The sequence below is a fragment of the Monodelphis domestica genome, chromosome 4 (assembly GCF_027887165.1).
Source record: "Monodelphis domestica isolate mMonDom1 chromosome 4, mMonDom1.pri, whole genome shotgun sequence".
In the NCBI taxonomy this organism is placed as follows: domain Eukaryota; kingdom Metazoa; phylum Chordata; class Mammalia; order Didelphimorphia; family Didelphidae; genus Monodelphis; species Monodelphis domestica.
The window spans coordinates 421,141,516-421,148,997 of NC_077230.1; the positions used below are offsets into that span (position 1 = coordinate 421,141,516).

Consider the following 7,482-nt stretch of genomic DNA (forward strand, 5'->3'; position numbering starts at 1 on the left):
GAAGCAAGGAAAACTTGTACACTCCCAGAATTAGCAAACAAACAAACAAAAAACTTGCCCTTCAAAAGTTGGTACAGTGGCAGAGAAGACTAAGCCACAAAATCAGAATGAAACAACAACTTGAAAACAACTACAAGTAAAGCTGCAAAGAAAAATGTTAATTGAATTAAAACCCAACAAGAATTGCTATGAGAATTAAAGAGGGAAGAATGAAAGTGGAAAATTGGGAAAAAGAAATGAGAATGATGCAAGAAAATTATAGGAAGAGAATCAAAAGGTTAGTAAAAGAATAGCAAAAAAATCCTAAAGAATTAATACCTTAAAAAAACAACAACAACAAACCAGAATTGGCCTAACGGTAAAAGACACACACACACACACACACACACAAAATCACTGAAGAAAAGAACTTCCTAATCCCAATACTATACAACCTATTTGGAAAAATAGCTGAAGAAGGCATCCTACCAAACTCCTTTTACAACACAAATATAGTACTGATAACTATACCAGGAAGAGCAAAAACAGAGGAAGAAAATATATTAAATACTGAATCAAAAATTTTAAATAAAGGAGGCAGCTGGTTGTCTCAGTGGATTGAGAGCCAAGCCTAGAGACAAGAGGTCCCGAGTTCAAATGTGGTCTCAGACACTTCCTAGCTGGGTGACCCTGGGCAAGTCACTTCAACCCCCCATTGCCTAGCCATTACCACTCTTCTGCCTTAGAACCCATACATAGTATTGATTCCAAGACAAAAGGTAAGGGCTTAAAAAAATTTTTTAATAAAGTACTAACAAAGAGATTACAGCAATATATTACAAAAATCATACGCTATGATCAGGTTAGATTTATATCAGGAATGCAGGGCTAGTTCAATATTTGGAAAACCATCAGCATAACTGACTACATCAATAACAAAACCAACAGAATCATATGATTATCTCAAGAGATGCAGAAAAAACTTTGACAAAATGCAACATCCATTCCTATTAAAAATAGTAGAGAGCATAGAAAGTCGTCTTCTTTACAATGATGAATAGTATATATCTAAAACCATTTAATGCAAGCATTATCTGTAATGGAAATAAACTAGATGCCTTCCCAGTAAAGTCAGGGATGAAGCATGGATACTCATCATCACTATTATTCAATGTTGTACTAGAAATGCAAGCTATAGCAATAAGAGAGCAACAAAGGAATAAAAGGAATTAGAATAAGGAATGAAGAAACAAAACTATCTCTCTTTGCAGATGATATGATATACTTAAAGAATCCTAAAGATTCAACTAAAAAACTGGTTAAAATAATTAGTAACTTTAGCAAAGTTGCAGAATATAAAATAAATCTACATAAATCATCAGCATTTCTTTATATTATCAACAACGCCTAGCAACAAGAGATAGAAAAAGAAATCACATTGAAATTAACTGTAGATAATATGAACTACTTAGGTGTCTACCTGCCAAGACAAATCTAGGAATTATATGAACATGATACTCTTTTCATAAAAATAAATTCAGATCTAAACAATCGGAGAAATATGAATTTCTCTTGGGGTGGCTGAGCCAATATAATAAAAATGACGTTCCTATCTAAATTAATGTACCTATTAAGTGCCATACTAATTGAGTTGCCCAAAAATTATTTTACAGAACTAGAAAAAATAATAATAAAATTCATCTGGAAAAACAAAAGTTCAGGAATACCAAGAGAATCAATGAAAAATAGTGTGAAAGAAGGTGGCCTAAGAGTACCAGATCTCAAACTATATTATAAAGCTGTAATCATCAAAATAATCTAGTCCTGGGGCAGCTAGGTGGCTCAGTGGATATAGTCAGCCCTAGAGATGGGAGATCCTGGATTCAAATGTAGCCTCAGACACTTCCTTGCTCTGTGACCCAACTGTCTAGCGCTTACTACTTTTCTGCCTTGGAACAAATACTTGGAATCCATTCTAAGACAGAAGGTAATGGGTTTTTTTAAATGGATGCTATCAGCCCTTGTTCTAGGTCTTTGAAGCAAATGGAGGCATGCCATTGACCTGTCCTTTATTAATAGATCACATGCTTGTATTAATCATATTATACAAAGAGAAATGGCATCAGCTCCCCCCCCCACTGTATAATTACTTGATAGCCTTTTGCTTGCTTTATCAGTGGATTGGCAGGGAAAGAATATGGAATTGAAAATTTAAAGAAAATAATGGAAATAAATAAATAAATTCTTTTTAAAAAGAAAGCTAAGTGATGATTTTATCATTTGGATATTAAGATTCTGAAGGGACGCCTTTGGAACTTTCCCTTTCAAAGTGGGGGCTTCCCTAATTCCTTGAACTTGAAGATAATCTTTCAAGGAGGACTCTGGACAGAAGGTGGGAACCTATACCCAAGAAGATGGGGAGTGGGGAGAGGGGCTATGGGATAGTAAAGAGAAGGAGAGCATCCTCTGAAAATGGGGCCCTGGGAGACATCTTGGAGGCCAGTTTCCATTGAGAACTGGCAATTTCTGTCCCCTTCTGAGATGGGGCTTTGGACCCCTGACTTTTATTTAGTGTGTGCCCTACATCCTCTGATTTCATAAGCAGGTTCCAATCTTTCCTATGTGCAGAGCCCAGAACTGCAGAAATCAGCTAAGTCAGGAGGCCTGCTCTCAGGCGACTCCCAGCCTCCCCCCAAACTACATCTCAGGGCAGAGGAACCTCATAAGAAAAGCAAGCTCCATGAAGGTTCCTCACTATAATAGTCAAGGCTTTGGGATTCTCCATTAGGTTTCTGAGACAGGCACAAGGTCAGCCCTTCTCTTGGACTTTCAGGCTTATGACCCTGGAAAGGTTTTGGCCAAGGGTCTGCTTCTGAATGAGAACTCTGCCTGGCTGGAAGCCCAAGCAGCTTCCCTGCCATTTGCAGAGCAAGTAGGGCCTGCCCAGGTGTGCATCACCCATTCTTCCCTAGGACGGAGGGGGCACACCCTCTGACTTTGGCTAGAGTGCAGGTTGGGGTGGGGAAGGGGCCAGCAGGTGGTAATCTGCTAGGCAGAGATGTGCCCATTAGATGTATTTTCCCTAGAGGACGTTCCATTTTCATTGAAGTTGTTAATAGTTTCTGAATGGGTATGAGCTAAGCTGGGAGGCCCATGAATATTTGTTGAGACACAGCCAGCACCCACTCCTCTACCAGTCCAGACCCTGACTGTCATTTAAGACCTGCTCTCCCCCAGAACCAAGATCTGCCTCTCACACTTCCCCACAGTCCCCAGCACACTCCTCATCCGGAAAGGAAAAGAGGAAGCTGGATTTCCTTTCTTCCAGGAAATAATCATCTCCATGCCATCTCCCCCAGGTCATAGTTTCAGAGACTTAGAACTGGGGGAACCCATAAAAGATCACTGGTACCAATCCACACATTTTCCCAATAAAGAAAATGAGGGCCAGACATGTGGTTCCATATCCAAAGGTTGATTTGGGGTTTTTTTCTTTTAAGATTTATGTAGAGAGCTGGAATAAGCCAGATCCTCCAAAAGTTCACGGGGGAGGACTTGTCTTCCTGCACTTCCACCTGAAATCCAACCCCATGCCTGCTCAGGACCAAAATCAATCTTTGCTTTTTAAGTCATTTCCCCTGGTAGAGGAACTTTCCATTTCTCTTTATTATTTGGGTCTTGGGGCCATTCCTCCTGTCATTTGGGGCTAACTAAAAGTCCATTTATTATATTAACCTCACTTAAACAAAAGTTGTCCAATGGGATGTGAACGTTTCTTCTGAAGCCTTACATATTCCTTGGCGAGAACCTGACCTGCGGCAACGTCTACATCTCCCTCCTTAATCAGCCAGTTTGTGAATCCGCTAAGTAGAGTTTAATTTGTAACTCTATTTCCTTCACTTACTGCTCGACAAAGTTTGCTTCTATAGGGGACAGATACATTCATAACTACATAACTAAGTTTGTTCAACCTTTGTAACGTTGAAGGAAGCGTGGGACTATGGCTCTATTTTCTTTTCCCCTATTAGTTGTTTTGTAGAAGAAATCTCAAATAAAAATAAGAGAATGGGGGGCAGCTGGGTAGCTCAGTGGATTAAGAGCCAGGCCTAGAGACGGGAGGTCCTAGGTTCAAATCTGGCCTCAGCCACTTCCTAGTTGTGTGACCCTGGGCAAGTCACTTGACCCCCATTGCCTAGCCCTGACCACTCTTCTGCCTTGGAGCCAATACACAGTATTGACTCCAAGACGGAAGGTAAGGGTCTAAAAAAAAATAAGAATGAAATATAGTACATTTCAGTCTGCATTCTGATTCTATCGGTTCTTTCTCAGAGGACAGGCATTTTTTTCATGACTCTCTAGGACTGTCTTGGATCACTGTATTGCTGAGACTAACTAGGTCATTTACAGTCCATCAGAAAATATTGCTGTCATGTGTACAATGTTCTGGTTCTGCTCACTTCACTTTGTATCAATTCGTGTAAGTCTTTCCAGGGTTTTCTGAATTCATCCTGCCAAGCCATTTCTAACTGCAACCCATAAGAAGGAAAAATAACATAATACCAAGAGTCCAGGAGCTGAAGAGAAGCTACCCACTGAAGAGAGGCAGGATTGGCCTGGGTTATCTCCAAGCTCCTCTCCATTCCGGACAGTCAATCCCTGCCTCCTCCTATCCCTCATTCTACCCATGAAAGGACCAAGAGAGGCCAGGACTTGGCCCAGGACTCCACTCTATGTCAGGCAAAGAGACAGAACCATCCTCCCTGTCCCAGAAGCCCGGCTAACCCAAGGGCTCTTTCTCCTGTCCCTTCTCAGCTCTCTAAGGCTGCTGCTCACCACAGCTCGGGCCCCACAGGCCTCTGCATTGCCCCAGCCCTTTGGCTTCGGGGCCCTAAATAAACCTGACCTAGCCCAGCTCAGAGGACCAAGGCCTGCATGTGGCAGAACTCTCAGCTGCAGCCTTCATCCTGTCCCCATTCTGGACCCAACCCTCCCCATCTCACCTTCTTCTCCTGCTCCCCACCAGCCACTGATGGAGCTCCCGCCTGATCACCTGTGCTCCTCAGGCTCCCCTAGGAAGGAAAGAGAAAGGGGGGAGTTGTGGAGTGAGTGAGTGAGTCAGCATGGAGAGTAAATGAAGCCCATGGGAGAGATGAGGGAGCACCTCCTACAGGAAGCCTTCCTCAATCCCTTAACTCTGTCCTCCATGTTCATTACCTCCCATTGCCCTGGCTATTTCCTGTTTCCTCAAAGGGGCTGCAGGCTGTCTCCCCATTAGACTGTGACCTCCTTGAAGGCAGGGATTCTTTTACCTTTCTTGGCATCCCCACCCTTAGGTGGCCAGTGGAGTCCTACCTCCAAAGGCATCTCCCAGGCACCCAGAAGCCAAAGGACTTGTTTACCTGATGCCTGGCTTGGCTTCTGTCCTCCGAGACTTGGGTAGGATGGAGAAAAGATGGAGAAACATCTTGGGCAGAGTCTCTTGGATGTCCTGCTCTCTACCTAACTGTGTGATTTCTAAACACCCAAAGCTGATCTGTGTGTTCACAAGGACAAACCTCTAAATCTGAAATCGTTTTACAAAGAAATGTATAAGGTCGCAGGGTAGAAGGAGAGCTGGAAAGGGCTTCTCCAGCTCCACTGAGTCCGAAGGAGATGGTGGAGCCGTTACCGAGCCCTTCTAGAGACGGAGGAAAGGAGGCCCAAGACGGGTCCTGGGGCAGGGGGAGACGAGCTGGGGATGGAACCAGGGGCTGCCCCTGCCCAGCCACCGCTCCCGCCTCGAGGCTTGACTCCCTGCTCTCTGGGGAGAGTCTGGTAAAGGGGAGCCGGAGCCAGTTTCCTAGGGCTGATATGGATCACCACAATGGGAAACAAGGCGGGGGCAAACACCCAGAGATTCCACATCGCAGGCTCCTTTCCCAGGGCAAGGAGAACAAAACCAAACTGGAGACTTTGCAGCTTCTCCATCTGCCTTCTTGTATCGACTCTGCGGCCAGAGATGGAGCACCAGGCACCCTAACACTGGGGGCAATGGGGGGAAGGCCAAGGAGTCCACACTCTTGCTTTCCCTTTCCTAGATGAACTAGCCTTGGCGCTCTCCTAGCACTCAAAGGCCTGAGACGGCTCAAGATCTAGCCAGTACAGAGTAAACAGCACGGCCCACAGAGGGCTCACAGAAGTGGGCCCTCCTTGGTGCTCTAGCGCTGCTAGAAGGCATTTCCTAGAGCACAACAGCATGCCTTACCAGGGCAGCCCAGGCCCAAGGTGAAGAAGGAACAGTTGGGTAGTGCAGTGGGCAGTGTGCCCTGTCTGGAGTCAGGAAGGTCTGCTCAGACCCTTACTTACTAGCTGTGTGACCCTAAGAAAGTCACTTACCCAATTTGCCTCAGTTTGTTTTTTTGGGGGGTTTTTTCTGTAAAATGGGGTGGGGGGGGGGAGAGGAATCATTCTTCCATTTGTCATCCCCATCAGTGATGCATCTAAGTAAAAGCAGAGATGTTTATTGGTCAACCAGCCCTCTCCTTCATTTTACAAAGGTGGGAAAATGAGTCTGAAGAGCCGGTGCACCTCCCTCATTTCACAGATGGGGAAACTGAGGGGGGGGGGGGGCAGACTGGTCCAAGGTGGGATTGCCCAAGTAAAGAATGCATATCTCTTTGTCCTGGAGCACCGGGGGAGTGGGGGGGGGGGGGCCTGGAATTCCCAGAATGTGGCTCTTCATTTGCAAGAGAAAAGGGCCCGGGATGTCCAAAGCTGCCTGCACACACCAGCCCATAAACTTAGCCAAGAACCCGAGATCAATGGGGGAGCCCCGCCTCCGCCTCCCTCGCACCGCTCGGGCTCCCCTTTTCCAGACTTTCCCCAGAGAGCAGGGAGTCAGGCCTCGAGGCTCTGGGTGTGGCGGGAGCGGTGGCTGGGCAGGGGCAGCCCCTGGTTCCATCCCCCAGCTCGTCTCCCCCTGCCCCAGGACCAGTGTCGGGCCTCCTTTCCTCCGGCTCCCCCATCTCCTTCGGACTCAAGGAAATGTGGGCCGGACAAGCCCGTTCCCGCTCCCCTCTCCCCTCTGGCTTTCAAATCGTGCCCGCGTGACTCCCTTTATCCCCCGAGCCTCAGTCTGCTCATCTCTACAACAGGCCAACAGCGCGCGGGGGGAGGTATCTGGTGCCGCTTGTCCCTGGCAGAAAGGCGCCGGTCCGGGGCTTCTCTCCCTCTGCGCCTGCTCGGCCACTGCCACCGCGGCCTCCTGGCTCCCCAGCGGCGGCCACCCCAGGCTCGTCCCTGACTACTCTCTGCCGGCCCAAGAAAGACCGAAAATCCCGCAGGGATGGGGCCTTCCCTAGCCGGCGGGACAAGGACCGACACCCCCTGCCGGTCAACAAGGGGAAGCAGAAGCTCCAGCCTACGGGAGGAGAGGCTGCGATGGGCAGAGCCCCGAGCCTGGCCCCACAGGCTCCGCGCGGGGGGTGCCAAGGGCCCCAAAGAGTCCGGAGCGACGCGCAGCCA

General features: G+C 47.0%; 2 protein-coding genes across 2 annotated transcripts in view; both read right to left on the reverse strand.

Moving 5' to 3' along the window:
* Positions 1 to 7,482, reverse strand: part of LOC130453945 (zinc finger protein 501-like) — a 110,520-nt gene that overhangs the window by 102,167 nt on the left and 871 nt on the right. Inside the window, exon 2 of the mRNA XM_056796285.1 lies at positions 4,980 to 5,048. The gene's annotated coding sequence lies outside the window, so the exon portion shown is untranslated. The remainder of the gene's footprint in view (positions 1 to 4,979; positions 5,049 to 7,482) is intronic.
* LOC100010077 (zinc finger protein 665-like) overlaps positions 1 to 7,482 on the reverse strand; it is a 131,891-nt gene that overhangs the window by 15,701 nt on the left and 108,708 nt on the right. The gene's annotated exons all lie outside the window — the stretch shown is intronic.